Source organism: Anomaloglossus baeobatrachus, chromosome 4 (assembly GCF_048569485.1).
Source record: "Anomaloglossus baeobatrachus isolate aAnoBae1 chromosome 4, aAnoBae1.hap1, whole genome shotgun sequence".
In the NCBI taxonomy this organism is placed as follows: Eukaryota; Metazoa; Chordata; class Amphibia; order Anura; family Aromobatidae; genus Anomaloglossus; species Anomaloglossus baeobatrachus.
In genome coordinates, this window is record NC_134356.1 from 497433468 (window position 1) to 497451744 (window position 18277).

Consider the following 18277-nt stretch of genomic DNA (forward strand, 5'->3'; position numbering starts at 1 on the left):
CGCTTCTGGAGGGCGCTCTGCAAGCATCTGGGAGTGACTCTGGACTTTTCTTCTGCTTACCATCCTCAGTCTAATGGCCAAGTGGAGAGGGTCAATCAAATCTTGACATCCTTCTTACGTCACTATGTCAACGCCCATCACGACGACTGGTCTACGCTTCTGCCTTGGGCTGAATTCTCACATAACCACCATATCAGTGAGTCGTCCTCCAAATCTCCCTTCCATGTCGTTTACGGACTTCAGCCCTCCGTTCCATTGCCTATATCCCCTTCTTCGGATGTCCCTGCGGCTGATACTGTAGCCCGTGACTTCGCTACCATTTGGGACTCTGTCAAGGCGTCCCTTGGACGCGCTTCCCAGCGGATGAAGAAACACGCTGACAAGAGGCGTCTGGACCCTCCGTGTTTCTCTCCTGGTGACCTGGTCTGGCTTGCTTCCCAGTACATCCGATTGAAGATACCTTCCTACAAGCTGGGTCCTCGCTACATCGGGCCGTTTAAGGTCCTCAGCAAGATCAATGAGGTCTCCTACAAGCTACAGCTCCCGGCCACGATGAGGATTCCCAACTCTTTCCACGTCTCCCTGCTCAAGCCGGTCGTCCTTGGTCCCTTCTCCGCTGCTGCCTGTCCGGCTCCTCCACCTATTGCCGATGACGACATCTATGCGGTAAGGGATATCGTGGCCATGAAGACCGTTCGAGGTCGTCAGTTCTTCCTGGTGGACTGGGAGGGGTATGGTCCTGAGGATAGGTCCTGGGAGCCCAGGGAGAACGTGGGCACTCCTCTGATCCGTGCCTTCATGTCCCGGTTGCGGGGAGGGGGGCGTGGGGGGGGGGGGGTACTGTCACGCTCCCCGGGTCCTTGGCTTCCCTCCCCGGGTCCTCTGCTCCGCTCCCCGGGTCCTCAGCCCCGCTCCCCGGCTCACCTGCCACGCTCCCCGCTCTCCAGCCTCCGGTCCCCGTCCTTCCCAGGCCCCCTGGTCCCCGATCGCGGCGCCCGACGGCTTCCCAGGCCCTGGCCGGCTCCCCTGCGTCCTCTTCTCAGCCTCCTTCCCTGGCTTCTGGCACCCGGGCTGCGCGCATGCGCATTAGGGCGCGCGCGCGGTCACTGACCCTTTCTTAAAGGGCCAGCGTCCATTAACAGGTAATGAGGCTAATCAGGTACAGGGTATAAAGGGGTGTATTGTCCAAGGGGGCGGGGCCTGATCTTCGTGTTCCCTAAGCTAGGAGTCAGGTCTCCTGGTGTTTCAGTGCATGTACTCACCTATCTCTCTTTGTAGAGCCGTGCTTGCCTCGCCATCCAGTCTGCCGTATCCTGAACCCCGAACGCTGTCCTTCTGCCATCCTGACAGTCCGCACCATCTCGGATCCCTGCGGTGACCCGTCATCTTGCTCCCAAGGTTCCGGACCCCGCCTGACATCATCTCGGCTTCCGAACCTGAGCTGCGTCACCCGGACTACCACCCATAACTCCGTGGTCCCAGGGACTTCTCCGCTATTCCCGTGTGCAAGGACTGTTCTGCTGTTTCTAGTGTTCCAGCTGCCGGACTCTTTCCTACCATCTAGGAGTTCGGTCCAGTGGATCCACCTCCTGGGCCTGCCCGTACACCTGGCCGTGACAGTATAGGATGCCACTAGGTACACTGAATGTTTGCTAGTATAATGGCTTACTTAGAATGAGTTGGAGTGTGCAGAGGACAAGAGGGTACAGTGGCAGGATTGTGGTGCTCTGGGTAGAGGAATGGAAGCCTGCCTTTCTATTCCCTCCTAATGGTGAAATGCAGGGAGGAAATCCCTGACCTGGGCTACACAGACGCTGTTGCTGTTTGCAGGACCTGTCACTTATGGCTCTCTGACCCTGCCGCTTTGAGCCCTTAAAAGGACTGCTAGAATGTGCTCTCCCTAAGCTGTCTAACGCTGTGTATGCAGCGCATACAGCTGTATCGGCTATAGGACTCAGGAGGACGGAGCTGCGACACTGATGTCTGACACCAAAGACGCAGAAGGCAGATAATGGCGTTCGTGAAGAAAATGTCCGGTTTTATAATGCAGGGACATGTGACATGCAGATCCTATCACACATGCCGTTGCTTCTCTGGCTCAAAGTCCACTTAGGTGTGTGTGTGTCTGTGATTGGCTGACATGCTGGCCCGCCCCACAAGACGCGCGCGCTTAGGGAAGGAAGACAAGAAAAAAAAAAAAAAAAAATGGCGATCGCCATTATAGAAACAGCAGTGATCTGAAGGCGCTGTTCACGCACACTATACACTGAAATGTGATAATAGTTTGATTCACAGAGTGACTTACACTATTACAGCAGAAACCAAGCTAGGATTTAGCTGTTTTTTGGCTGCTAGAACCGTTCTCGAACGTTTCTAGAACTATCGAGCTTTTGCAAAAAGCTCGAGTTCTAGTTCGATCTAGAACATGCCCCAAAATCACTCGAGCCGCGAACTGGAGAACCACGAACCACGAACCGCGCTCAACTCTACTCAGCACCTCAACTCCACTGCTGTCGCTCGCTCTGACCTCACTGCAGTCGCATTGTGTTGACGTCACCGCGCTCCGCTGCTGAGCTATCAAGGAGCCGACAGACACAGCGGGAGTATGATAAGAGAGGGAGCGCGCTTCTTCATGTCATCATTCATTGCTTTCAATTGTATCGGCAACTGCGATGCCGATACAATTGAAAGTGCGATCCTCGGTTGGGGGGAGGCCGGTGACAGTGCGGGCACTAGGCCCCCCTGAGTAGCGATGACTTGCCCTGCCACTGCGAGTGGGCCCCCTTGGCATTCCAGGGCCCCGGCATTTGACTGAGTTTACTGGGTGCTGACGTCGGCCCTGAGACAGGTGAAAGAATAGTCCCAACCTGGGATTTCCAAATAAATTTGAGAACATGGTTCATTGCTGATCATTGTTCACTAGTTCAATTAGACTGCATAATTGTCCTCCCAAAGATGCAAACTGGTACACCGCAGTGGGCCGATGTTATCCACAATCAGCAGGCATTCTATAAATTAGCATACAAAAAAAGTACCAGACAGTCCCACATAAACCAATGGCCCATGTCCCTTTACTCACCAAACAAAAGTGGCCAGATATTCCTCATTGACACTAAGGGCGGCTTTGCACGTTGCGACATCGCACGTGCGATGTCGATGGGGTCAAATCGAAAGTGACGCACATCCGGCGTCGCAGTCGATATCGCAACGTGTAAAACCTTTTTGATACGATGAACGACCGCAAAAGCGTCGTTATCGTATCATCGCTGCAGCCTCCGACATTTCCATAATGCCGGTGCAGCGACAGGTGCGATGTTGTTCCTCGCTCCTGCGGCAGCACACATCGCTGTGTGTGAAGCCGCAGGAGCGAGGATCATCACCTACCTGCCTACCGGCTGCAATGAGAAGGACGGAGGTGGGCAGGATGTTTACATCCTGCTCATCTCCGCCCCTCCGCTTCAATTGGCCGCCTGCCGTGTGACGTCGCTGTGATGCCACATGACCCGCCCCCTTAGGAAGGAGGCGGGTCGCCGGCCAGAGGGACGTCGCACGGCAGGTATGTGCGTGTGAAGCTGCCGTAGCGATAATAATCGCTACGGCAGCTTTCACTAGATATCGCACGTGCGACGGGGGCGGGACTATCGCTGCAGCATCGGTAACACATTGTTACCGATGTCGCAGCGTGCAAAGCCCGCCTAAGTTCTCACAATGGATAATTTATTGGATATGAAAGATGGAATGACACCTGAGTATTATTCATATTTCTCTATGGAAGGTTCCTCAGATTTAACAACACACAGGTATACTACACATAGTGCATCTTTTGGATATAATAATACATCTGAATCCAATTAAAAAAAAAGGCAAATAAGGAAATATATGAAAAAAACCCAGATATTTACAAAATCACAGGAAATAAAAAAAACAAGTGATTAAAAATGTTTTAAGCTATTTTACCAGGAATGCAAATTTTAGTTCTGTACAAATTACTTTCCTTTTCTTTTACTAATGAATATAATGTATAGAGAATATTATTGTATGTTAGTACGTTTTGTCAGATGTAAGACAAGGAGAAAAGGAAACGAATGCCAGACATTAATAAAAACAAATGACCTCTATTTAATTAAATATGAATAATAAATAAAAGCATAAAAGAGGACCTGTTTTGCTCATTGTCTTCTTTCAAGGCTTCATTCCCACTTGTGTTTAATATGGACGTGTTCAATTCAATAAAACATCGGATTGCCCTTGCACCAATGTTAAACAATCAGGCAGTGTTCATCTGCAAGTTTTTTTTCTCATGGCAAATCGAAATGAGAATAAAATTGCGTCATGTTGCGTTTGGCAGCGTGTCTCAGATCACTCGCACCTATAAAAAGTCTATGGGTGTGTGTGAAACATTGAACTGCACTTTGATGAGGGTCTTTTCACATAGTTGCTGTGCCAGAATATGGTGGAGTGTAGGACAAACACATTGTGTGTGGTGTGAGTTTTCTTTTATGCTCATATTTATTTTTCATATTTATTTAAATAAATGTCATTTGTTTTTTATTAATGTCTGATATTCTTTTCATTTTCTTCTTTTTTTATAATTGTTTATACAGTTAAGACTAGTGATGGGCGAACCTGATGTTCTTGAGCAGGAGCTTCGCCCGAACGTTTTGTAAAGTTCGAGTTCAGGTTCTGAGATAACGTGAACTTGCGTCCGAACATCGAACTCGGACTTTACAGTTATGGAATGGGGCAGGGGGGCTGTAAAATAAAGAATATAGTTAATAATAAACATTGTCATTATACTTACAGGTACCGCGACGTATCCGGAAGACTGTCTCCCAGCCGCTTCTGCTTCCGGGTGTGATCAATGCTGTGCCCCCGGGTTACAGGACCTTCCATGATGTCATAGCCATGTGACCAGTCTGGTGGGAATGTTTTATTATCTCGTGGGTTACAGACGGGTCACATGGCTATGAGGTCATGGAAGGTCCTGTAACCCACGGTTAACAACAACATTCACCCCAGACTGGTCACATGGCTATGACATCATGGAAGGTCCTGTGGTCAGTGGTGGTTACCCAGGGCCTCAGCTATGCACTCAGGTGAAGTCTCTGACAGCTCTCAGCTGAGTCTGTGCGAGTAGACCTGTGTTTGTCTTCTCGCACAGATGAAGCAGAGCTGAAGATGCTCGCCCGCCTTTGGGCTATGTCGGAGGATTTTTTGGGGTAATAAAGATGGAGTCCTAAATGTCTTCTGCTTTAATTCTAATAAAATATTTTTTTCTCTTTGTTGCTTTATTTTACTGTTAAAATAACAGATAATCACAGATGCTGTCACAGAGTGGATGTCTATGATTGGATGCTGGAATAACCTGAAACAAGCCCATACATTCTAGCATCTAGAGTGTATGAGAAGATTCAAGGTTACTCCAAAAGCCAATCATAGATGCCCATTCTGCGTGACAGCCTCTGTAATTGGCTGTTGGATCCCTCCCACATATAGTAGTGTTAAAATAAATAAATAATTTAAAAAAATGACGTAGCGCTCTGTAGTATTTTTGATTCTTAGCGCAGATAAAGCGAAAAGCATTGGGCTGCCACCTCAATCTTCCTGGCTTGACTTGCTGACTTGGCATAAGGTATTAATATTGGTAAAAGCAGAGCTTCTCACATTCTCTCAGTTATATGATAAAGATAATAGGAGGTATTTAGTGTGACAAAACCTAAGTCATGGTTAAAAACAATTTTTCATGCTCTTGTACTGCATCTCCACACCTGCATCAGCACCTGCTAAATGATCCCAAACCAAAAGCAAAGTGCCGGTGATGTGGTTCTTACCTTGAAATCATCTACCTGAGATCTAATTCTGACTCTAGTATTAATTACTATAGTAACATTGGAGCAATATGTAGGATTTCTGTGAGCCTATGTGGCTCCAGAAGCCTCTCTTTGGGCATGCAGGGCAAATAGTAAATTGACCAGACAAAACTTATAAACATTATTGGAAGTTATTTGATCCTCAATGTTTTTCTGATAGTAAAAACTTTCTGCATAGGTGCCACTCAAAATAATAATAGCCAATTTTGTTTTATAACATGTACCGTATTTTTTGGATTATAAGACGCTCTTTTCCTCCCAAAGAGTTTGGAGGAAAATGAGGGGTGCATCTTAAAATCCGAATATAGGCTACTGGGAGGTGGAAAATTGGCGGGGGGCTGTCTGTGTGGCTCTCTGTGCAGGAGGCCAGATGCCTGTCTGTGTGTGCAGCCAGGTGCCTGTTGGTGTGTACAGGCAGCTGTCTCTCTGTGCCAGCAGCCAGCTGCCTTTCTGTGCCAGCTGCCTTTCTGTATGGCTGGATGGGCGGGCTGCCTGCTGGCTGCCACTCTATGTGGGCGGCTGGCGGGCTGTGTGGCAGGTGTCCCAGATGGCTGTCAGTGGTCCGGGCTTCAAATGATGGTACCCGGTACCAGTCAGCGTATGTGCAGATGGACCTCTGCCTCTCCGGGCGCCATTTCTTTGAAGCCCGGACAGCCGACACTCACCACACTGGCCTGCTCCACCACTAAACCACCACAGCTTCCGCTGCCAGCACTGACCCACCATTGCCGCTGCCAGCACTGACCCGCCACTGCCAGCACTGACCTGCCACTGCCAGCACTGACCCGCTGCCACTGTCAGCACTGACCCACCGCCACTGGCAGCACTGATCTGCCGCCGTTGCTAGCACTGCCTCTGCTTCCTGTGACCCCACTTTACCACTGCTGCCACCCCCCTCCGATAAGACAACACCGGTGTATAAGTTGGACCTCATTTTAGTTTTTTTTTTTTACCTTTTTTTAACTCTAAATTTGTGGTGCGTCTTATAAAACGGAAAATGCGATACCTATTTGCTACATTTTCAACAACAGTTGAAATTTTCTATTATATAAATGGCACATACTATAGGTTTTATTTTTCTTTCTAGGAGCTTATTTTCATACCATGAAATGAGAAATAGAATTTCTTGAGTGAAACATACTATATTTGGTCACTTATATTTCCTATCTACAGGACTATGATGCCAGAAGAGCGTTTTAGGATTATAGTGATTTTAGAATGCATGGCTTAACATAATTTAGCGATATCTGTCACTGTTTTGGTGATGATAACTTTAAAGGCTGTCATTTTATTTATTTCTATTTTAAAGGAAAATTAAATTAATATATTTAGTGCTCCCTGAGGAACCCTTCACCTAACAGATCTTTATATGACTGAATTCTGCAATTCTAGCTTGGGGTATGAAGAAACCACCTATACAGGGTCAATGAGAGATAAGAAGGAGGTGTTACGAGAAGTCATTTCTAAATTGATTGTTTGCATTTTATATATTTCTGAATTTATAGATAAGAGGCAGCACTCAGGGCTGACAAGGTCTCCTGTATAAAATATATTACAAAGTGTGAATGACACATCATGGCCATAGCAAGGACCATTCTGCAGGAGGATGCAGCTATATTGTTTAACAACTAGACCCCATCGATCAATGCTGGCAATACTGTGTCATGGTTTATCTTCTTCACTTGTCTTTGTTAGTTGGCATAATCATAAACGTTGACCATTTATTGGGATTCAGAGGGGGGTCCAGTCACTCTGCTGCTTCAGATTACATTGAGCTCAATATGTGTGGTTTTGTCATTGTTCTGACTTATGCATTATCATTCAAACTGCAAACACAACAGCTAATACTACTTTAGTCTTTTATGTGAAGATTTATTATGTATTTTTCTTTTCAATGAATTACTTTCATAATGTTGCACAGCGACGCTTGCTCCCTGAGATACCGACACTTCCTCATGTGGCCTCATTATAGGCAAAGCTCTTGGAGATAGGTTAATTATAAATGGAATAGGTGTGTCAATTTAGAAATCTAGAAAGGAGAGTAAGATTGAAATTAACAACTATATTAGTAATTATAGCAGAAATATTATTTTATAAGAAATTATTGGTTAAATACATTTGTACTGATGTTCTGATGTCCTAGCAAGAAGGGATTACATATCTGTCATAAGGAAGAAGCCTTATTGTAGCCTGCCTTCCAAGTTTTACTGCTAAGTACTTTTTTCTAAAACGGATGATGGCACATTGACAGCTGGCAACTGCCGCCAATTACAATCACTGTATCGCTGCTTGACACAGAGCCAATTCCAGCAATGACTTTGCTGTCTGTAACTTTGCCCTTGAACCCTAATTAGAGCCTACATTTTCGACCACCATGTTGTCGAGATTTACATGATCACTTCAGACAATATGATTTCACTTGATAATAAGTCACAATATTTAAATATATATTTATTTACATATATATGTGTGTGTGTGTTTTAGCCTCTAAATACAAATCACTCTGTATTGCTGCCCACTAGATGTTTCCGACATGCTGCCAGTTGTCAAGTGTAATCCTTCTCTTGCAGCAGAAACTTTAAGATGGATTTCATGAAATAAGTTTGTTTCTTTGGACCTCTGCTTTCTTTCTCCTGTCTGTGAGACTGTAGACAGGCCTAACAAAGAGGTGAGCTTTCATTTCATGCAGGCACATTGGACAATGGCAGAAGCACTACACATTGCAAAGGGATAGAAAAGCAATGCCACCACTTAGACTGCTGGCTACATTCTGATAAAGAGGATTCCCCCATTTGAAAAAATTGGATAGCATGAGAATCAGAACTGTTCCTACACATATAAAATTTATATTGGCAGCAAAAACAGGTTTTGAGTGAAGAGTCAGGCATACTTTTATAATAAATGTAAATTCTAGTGAATATTTCCTCTCAGGAAAAGGGATATATGAGGTTAGAAAATGTCAACTCCTGAACGCTTTATTAATGTGTCTTAACTGTTCTACTGAAGATGTTAATAAGACACTAAAATGTTGGATTAGAGTGGAGGTTCTGCTGTAGCAACCACGGCTGGTATCATCAATCAGCACACCGGGCAAGTGCAGGGGCCCAGGACAAAGGGGGGGGGAACTTAATGTTGGCAGGGGTGGGTTGGTCAGCAAATGCACCCCGGGCCATTTCCTCAGCGGCTGTGCAGGGCCACCATGTGACTGTGGCTGCACAAGGTGAGCTGTTTGATGGTCATCACTTTAACAAGCGTGGTTGATCACAGAGTACTATGATGTGGTCCTAGCAGTGATGCAGTCAGGCCATCACATACTCAAAGTTAAATATGCAGTGCCGCCTCGGCTACATCACTGCTAGCACCACATCACAGTAAACTCTGTTTGGCGATGTCTGTTAAAGTAACAACCATCAAATAGCACAGCCTTCACAACACATGCCTGCCAGAAAAGAGGGGAGGTGAGCGAGGATTGTTGCCAGCTTCCCCATAAAAAAATATCTCTAATGCGTATATACAGTGTGTGCAGTCTTATTAGGCAAATGAGTATTTTGATCACATAATACTTTTTATACATGTTGTCCTACTCCAAGCTGTATAGGCTTGAGAGCCAACTACCAATTAAGTAAATCAAGTGATGTGCATCTCTGTAATGAGGAGGGGCGTGGTGTAATGACATCAACAGCCTATATAAGGGGTGCGTACTTATTAGGCATCTTCCTTTCCTTTGGCAAAATGGGTCAGAAAAGAGATTTGACGAGTCCAAAATTGTGAGATGTCTTGCAGAGGGATGCAGCAGTCTTGAAATTGCCAAACATTTGAAGCGTTATCACCGAATAATCAAGTGTTTCATGACAAATAGCCAACAGGGTCGTAAGAAGCATGTTGGGCAAAAAAGGTGCAAAATAACTGCCCATGAATTGAGGAAAATCAAGCGTGAAGCTGCCAAGATGTCATTTGTCACCAGTTTGGCCATATTTCAGAGCTGCAACGTTACTGGAGTATCAAAAAGCACAAGGTGTGACATACTCTGACATGGCCAAGGTAAGGAAGGCTGAAAAACCACCACCTTTGAACAAAAAACATAAGATAAAACGGCAAAACTGGGCAAATAAATATCTTAAGACTGATTTTTTATGGACTGATGAAATGAGAGTGACTTTTGATGGGCCAGATGGATGGGCCAGAGGCTGATCAGTAAAAGGCAGAGAGCTCCACTCTGACTCAGACGCCAGCAAGGTGGAGATGGGGTACTGGTATGGGCTGGTATCATCAAAAATGAACTTGTGGGACCTGTTCGGGTTGAGGATGGAGTGAAGCTCAACTCCCAGATCTACTGCCAGTTTCTGGAAGGCAACTTCTTCAAGTAGTGGTACAGGAAGAAGTCGTTATCATTCAAAAAAAATATGATTTTCATGCAGGACAATGCTCCATCACGTGCATCCAACTACTCCACAACGTGGCTGGCCAGTAAAGGTCTAAAAGATGAAAAAAATAATGACATGGCCCCCTTGTTCACATGATCTGAACCCCATAGAGAACCTGTGGTCACTCATAATATGTAAGATCTACAGGGAGAGAAAACAGTACACCTCTCGGAAACAGCGTCTGGGAGGCTGTGGTGGCTGCTGCATGCAATGTTGATCATAAACAGATCAAGCAACTGACAGAATCTATGGATGGTAGGCTGTTGAGTGTCATCATAAAGAAATGTGGCTATATTGGTCACTAATTTTTTGGGGTTTTGTTTTTGCATGTCAGAAATGTTTATTTCTAAATTTTGTGCAGTTATATTGTTTTACCTGGTGAAAATAAACAAGTGAGATGGGAATATATTTGTTTTTTTTAAATTGCCTAATAATTCTGCACAGTAATAGTTACCTGCACAAACAGATATCCTCCTAAGATAGCCAAATCTAAAAAAGAACCACTCCAACTTCCAAAAATATTAAGCTTTGATATTTATGAGTCTTTTGGGTTGATTGAGAATATAGTTGTTGATCAATAATAAAAAAAATCCGCTAACATACAACTTGCCTAATAAGTTTGTATGCGGTGTAATGTATATCTATGTATGTCAGTATATAATATATTTTTATTTGTGAATTTATCTTAAAAAATGTATATGTAAGTATGCCTGAATGTTCACATATCTGTGTATATGTTTGTGTATCTGCGTTAGAGATGAGCGAACCGGTCGTGGTTCGGCTCGAGTTCGGTTCGTCGAACGGAGGACTCGTTCGAGTTCGGTTCGTCGAACGTTCGACGAACCAAGCTCGAACCGCATAGGAAACAATGGCAGGCATTCACAAACACATAAAAACACCTAGAAAACACCCTCAAAGGTGTCCAAAAGGTGAGAAACAACTCACAACACAAACACATGGGAAAGTGACAAGGACATATACTCATGCGAAAACAAAAGAGCTGGACAAGGAAAAAGAGGAGGAGACACAGATATATGAGTATATGCAAGGAAACGTCGATGCCATTATTGTGCAACTTGAGCCCTGCTAATTTTAGGCTTCCAATCTGGATAAATTGCCTGAGCTTGCCACGTACGCCTTGGGGATCTTGTCGTGTCCTGCAGCCAGCGTTCTCTCGGAACCTGTCTTCAGTGCTGCTGGGGGTCTGCTGGCAGATAAGCACACGTGTCTGTCCACTGACAATGTGGACATGGCTCTCAGAGGACTTTTCTTCCCCTGGGTCAGCCAGGGGAGGCGAAAGGCACGCGTATTTTTGAGAGTGCTTCATGCAAAGCATCTTTTTCTTTTTCAAAAGGGGGGTAAACTGATGCCAGTCAAGTGGGGGGGGTGTGGCCTAATTAGTGGCAACGAGGGAGACTGTGGTTGGAGTCCCCTCGCTTTTGAAAAAAGAACCATGATGAACAAGTCATGGCTCTCAGAGGACTTTTCTTCCCCTGGGTCATCCAGGGGAGGCGAAAGGCATGCGTATTTTTGAGAGTGCTTCATGCAAAGCATCTGTTTCATTTTGAAAAGAGGGATCAAGTGATGCCAGTCAAGTGGGGTGTGTGTGGCCCAATTAGTGGAAACGAGGGAGACTGTGGTTGGAGTCCCCTCGCTTTTGAAAAAAGAACCAAGATGAACAAGTCATGGCTCTCAGAGGACTTTATTTCCCCTGAGTCATCCAGGGGAGGCGAAAGGCACGCGTATTTTTGAGAGTGCTTCATGCAAAGCATCTGTTTCATTTTGAAAAGGGGGATCAAGTGATGCCAGTCAAGTGGGGTGTGTGGCCCAATTAGTGGAAACGAGGGAGACTGTGGTTGGAGTCCCCTCGCTGTGTTTCTAAAAGAACCAAAATTAACAAATCATGGCTCTCAGAGGACTTTTCTTCCCCTGGGTCATCCAGGGGAGGCGAAAGGCACGCGTATTTTTGAGAGTGCTTCATGCAAAGCATCTGTTTCATTTTGAAAAGGGGGATCAAGTGATGCCAGTCAAGTGGGGTGTGTGTGGCCCAATTAGTGGAAACGAGGGAGACTGTGGTTGGAGTCCCCTCGCTGTCTTTCTAAAAGAACCAAAATGAACAAATCATGGCTCTCAGAGGACTTTTCTTCCCCTGGGTCATCCAGGGGAGGCGAAAGGCACGCGTATTTTTGAGAGTGCTTCATGCAAAGCATCTGTTTCATTTTGAAAAGGGGGATCAAGTGATGCCAGTCAAGTGGGGTGTGTGTGGCCCAATTAGTGGAAACGAGGGAGACTGTGGTTGGAGTCCCCTCGCTGTGTTTTACATGATTTTCGAAGGGCATAACATGCCTAAGAGGTTGAGTTTCATCATCTGCAACTTGTTGGCAACAGAAAGGCTGCCTTTACACCCTTTTGAGACCGAGGATTTTCGAGACCTTATGCCCATTGCAGTGCCCCAAGAGCTGATGGCCAGTCGTCACTCCTTCTCCAAGAAAGGCGTGCCCACGCTACCACAGCAGGTTGCACATAACCTCACCGATTCCTTGAGAAGCTCTGTGTGTGACAGGGTGCATTTCACCACCGATACTTGGACCAGTAAGCATGGACAGGGGAGTTACATGTTTCTGACTGGGCACTGGGTAACTATGGTGAGAGATGGAGAAGGGTTTGCTGTACAAGTCTTGCCGTCCCCACGACTTGTGTGTCAATCCTTCCTCTGTATGTACAAGTTCCTCCACTGCTTCTGCCTCCTCAACCTCGTGTGGGTCCTCCACCTCGGCCCAAACCCTGTGTGGTCGGTCCACCCTTCCTTGTAACTGCGCCCAAGGAATCCCACACACCTCCTTACTATGCTGGCAGCGGAGCTCAAGGCCATCAGGCGGTCAAATGTTTACTTTGAAATGTAGAAGAGATGTGAGACACCGCTGAGGAATTGTGGACGGTTAGCTCTGGAGAGTGAGACCGAGTTTCATCAATGGTTGTCTACACTCAACCAGCAGTCAGGGAAGGTTGGGTGCGACAATGATGCAAACCAGTCTGCGACCCTTCTTCAGGGCAATGTGACACACGTGCCTTGTATGGCTCACGTGTTGAACCTGGTTGTCCAGCAATTTTTAAAATACCATCCCGGCCTACATGGCCTTGTGCAGCGGGCACGCTGCTATGTGCTCACTTTCATCCTTCGCACCCAGCAGCTCAACAACTTTCATCGCTCCTGAAGTCTTAAGGCCCTGTCACACACAGAGATAAATCTTTGGCAGATCTGTGGTTGCAGTGAAATCATGGACATATTGTTCCATGTGTACACAGCCACAAACCTGGCACTGATTGTCCAGAATTTCACTGCAACCACAGATCTGCCGCAGATTTATCTGTGTGTGTGACGGGGCCTTTAGTGTCTGGCGGTTAAACGCCGGAAATGCGATGTTCCGACACGCAGGAATTGGAATCTGCACATGTTGCAGCGTGTGTGGCAGCACTGCAGAGCCCTGCAGAAATACGGTATGACGTATACCCTGGGCTAACTTGATCCAGAGGTGGTGCAGATCACGGTGCTGTAGTGGTGGCAGATCAAGGACCTATGCACCCTTCTACACAGTTTACAAATGTCGACGAAGATGTTTAGCACTGGCGATGCCATTCTCAGTGTGACAGTTTTGGTCATCTACAAGATGGAGCACACTGTAAGCATTATTCGGAATCAGGTGTTGGTCCAAGAGGAAGGTGAGGAAGTACAGGAGGAGTCATATGCAGAAGGGATAATAAGATCTACAAGGTCCATACGGTGAGCGGCACCTAGGCGGCAGTCATGGTGGGGGATAGGGATTAACAAGGGCGCATAGTATCAGCAAAAATTGTTGAGGAAGGTGCAGGAGCCCATGAAGAAATGGAGGACAAACTTGCGATGGGCATGGAAGACTCAGCAGATGAGTGAGAGCTTGCTCACATTTCGGTTGTGCGAGGTTGGGGGGAGAGGGCAGAGGAAGGAGGCACGATTCTCACCTCTCTGCCACCAACACACCAAGGACTTGGTCCTCCTGGATGCACAAGACACATGAGCGGCTTCTTGCTGCACTACCTACAACATGACCCTCGGATTGTACGAATTCGAAGTAATGCTAACTACTGGGTTGCCACACTGTTAGATCCCCGGTACAAGACAAAATTTGGCGAAATAATTCCTGCCATAGAAAGGGTCGCACGTATACAGGAGTATCTGCAGAAGGTGGTACGCAATCTTAGATCTGCTTTTCCACTAAACACCAGTGCTGCACAGAGTGAATCTCAACGCTTTGTCATGGATAGGAGGAAATGGGCTTTTACTTGTCCACATCTGAGGGACCGAGGGCTGGCTGCTGTGCTGAGATGGCATTGAGTACGGTGTCCCTGCAGAGTTGCACTTTTGGTCATATACCAAATGAGTTCAAAAAGGACAGATGCTGGTGGAAAGGGGAACAGGTGTGTTGGAAAGGGAAAAAAAGTTTTTGTCCGTGGGTTTGGTGGTTAAGCAAAAGTAACATTTGATGAAGAAACACCATCTGTTACGGTGGGACTGGCAGATTTGGATAAGGTGGTATATACTATGTTACCGCTATATAACGAAAATTAATAAGAAAAGAAAGAGAAAGGTATATATCCCCATCAGCAGTCAATGTCCACCGTGCTCCCAGATGGAAAAGGAGAGGTTGGCAACTGGAAGGTTAGGTGGAGGATACAGAGCTGTGTAGCTATGAAACTAATAGTAGCCTGAACCTATGATTTTCGAAGGGCATAACATGCCTAAGAGGTTGAGTTTCATCATCTGCAACTTGTTGGCAACAGAAAGGCTGCCTTTACACCCTTTTGAGACCGAGGATTTTCGAGACCTTATGCCCATTGCAGTGCCCCAAGAGCTGATGGCCAGTCGTCACTCCTTCTCCAAGAAAGGCGTGCCCACGCTACCACAGCAGGTTGCACATAACCTCACCGATTCCTTGAGAAGCTCTGTGTGTGACAGGGTGCATTTCACCACCGATACTTGGACCAGTAAGCATGGACAGGGGAGTTACATGTTTCTGACTGGGCACTGGGTAACTATGGTGAGAGATGGAGAAGGGTTTGCTGTACAAGTCTTGCCGTCCCCACGACTTGTGTGTCAATCCTTCCTCTGTATGTACAAGTTCCTCCACTGCTTCTGCCTCCTCAACCTCGTGTGGGTCCTCCACCTCGGCCCAAACCCTGTGTGGTCGGTCCACCCTTCCTTGTAACTGCGCCCAAGGAATCCCACACACCTCCTTACTATGCTGGCAGCGAAGCTCAAGGCCATCAGGCGGTCAAATGTTTACTTTGAAATGTAGAAGAGATGTGAGACACCGCTGAGGAATTGTGGACGGTTAGCTCTGGAGAGTGAGACCGAGTTTCATCAATGGTTGTCTACACTCAACCAGCAGTCAGGGAAGGTCGGGTGCGACAATGATGCAAACCAGTCTGCGACCCTTCTTCAGGGCAATGTGACACACGTGCCTTGTATGGCTCACGTGTTGAACCTGGTTGTCCAGCAATTTTTAAAATACCATCCCGGCCTACATGGCCTTGTGCAGCGGGCACGCTGCTATGTGCTCACTTTCATCCTTCGCACCCAGCAGCTCAACAACTTTCATCGCTCCTGAAGTCTTAAGGCCCTGTCACACACAGAGATAAATCTTTGGCAGATCTGTGGTTGCAGTGAAATCATGGACATATTGTTCCATGTGTACACAGCCACAAACCTGGCACTGATTGTCCAGAATTTCACTGCAACCACAGATCTGCCGCAGATTTATCTGTGTGTGTGACGGGGCCTTTAGTGTCTGGCGGTTAAACGCCGGAAATGCGATGTTCCGACACGCAGGAATTGGAATCTGCACATGTTGCAGCGTGTGTGGCAGCACTGCAGAGCCCTGCAGAAATACGGTATGACGTATGCCCTGGGCTAACTTGATCCAGAGGTGGTGCAGATCACGGTGCTGTAGTGGTGGCAGATCAAGGACCTATGCACCCTTCTACACAGTTTACAAATGTCGACGAAGATGTTTAGCACTGGCGATGCCATTCTCAGTGTGACAGTTTTGGTCATCTACAAGATGGAGCACACTGTAAGCATTATTCGGAATCAGGTGTTGGTCCAAGAGGAAGGTGAGGAAGTACAGGAGGAGTCATATGCAGAAGGGATAATAAGATCTACAAGGTCCATACGGTGAGCGGCACCTAGGCGGCAGTCATGGTGGGGGATAGGGATTAACAAGGGCGCATAGTATCAGCAAAAATCGTTGAGGAAGGTGCAGGAGCCCATGAAGAAATGGAGGACGAACTTGCGATGGGCATGGAAGACTCAGCAGATGAGTGAGAGCTTGCTCACATTTCGGTTGTGTGAGGTTGGGGGGAGAGGGCAGAGGAAGGAGGCACGATTCTCACCTCTCTGCCACCAACACACCAAGGACTTGGTCCTCCTGGATGCACAAGACACATGAGCGGCTTCTTGCTGTACTACCTACAACATGACCCTCGGATTGTACGAATTCGAAGTAATGCTAACTACTGGGTTGCCACACTGTTAGATCCCCGGTACAAGACAAAATTTGGCGAAATAATTCCTGCAATAGAAAGGGACGCACGTATACAGGAGTATCTGCAGAAGGTGGTACGCAATCTTAGATCTGCTTTTCCACTAAACACCAGTGCTGCACAGAGTGAATCTCAACGCTTTGTCATGGATAGGAGGAAATGGGCTTTTACTTGTCCACATCTGAGGGACCGAGGGCTGGCTGCTGTGCTGAGATGGCATTGAGTACGGTGTCCCTGCAGAGTTGCACTTTTGGTCATATACCAAATGAGTTCAAAAAGGACAGATTCTGGTGGAAAGGGGAACAGGTGTGTTGGAAAGGGGAAAAAAGTTTTTGTCCGTGGGTTTGGTGGTTAAGCAAAAGTAACATTTGATGAAGAAACACCATCTGTTACGGTGGGACTGGCAGATTTGGATAAGGTGGTATATACTATGTTACCGCTATATAACGAAAATTAATAAGAAAAGAAAGAGAAAGGTATATATCCCCATCAGCAGTCAATGTCCACCGTGCTCCCAGATGGAAAAGGAGAGGTTGGCAACTGGAAGGTTAGGTGGAGGATACAGAGCTGTGTAGCTATGAAACTAATAGTAGCCTGAACCTAGTTAGACGCCACTCGGATCTGGAGACTAGGAGCCCTGTTAGCGTCACAGGGTCCACTCGCCCACCCAGCCCAGGAACTCCCTGTTAACATCACAGGGGCCATTCAGTACGCTGACCGTGTGCACTGGGGCCACACCTGTGGACAGCAGGCGCATCAGCAGCAGCAGGCCTGTTAATGCCAATGGGCTGCATAAGCAGGACTTGTAGGACAGGAGCTGGTCTTAACCGTTCTGCGTTACCAACTGTGATGGTGGCCTGCATCGACGCCCTATCCCTGCCTACCTCTGGCCTAAAGCCGCAATGGGTTCAACACATGGAGGTGTGCTCTTTCGGAGCATAATAGAAGACTGCGCACCTCCTTATTGGCTCCAGCCCGTTTTATAACCTGGGTCCGCCCCAAACCAGGGTGGACCACAATGCACCTCCTGGAGACAAAAGCAGAGTGACACGTCATGAGTGGCATAACTAGCGTCCTATTTGGAACCGCAACTTCAATAATGACCTCATGGCTGCCACGACACAAACACCTCACCAGTCATCGTCTGACCATCAATAATGAGGTGACAAGTCATAGGGGCGGGCCTCTGCAAGCCATTTGGGAGTGGCCTGGCCACATTGTCAGGACACCTGATGCCCTGTGGTCTATATGGGCCCCCCACATCAGGGGCAGGGCCAAAGAGTTCATTACCGGACCTAGTCTCTGATGCAGTAAGTGCCTGAGCATGCTCAGTAGCATGAAATACAGTCTCTGAAAAAAGACTATCAGCTTTAGCATGGTGTCTAGGCACAACACAGGACTTAG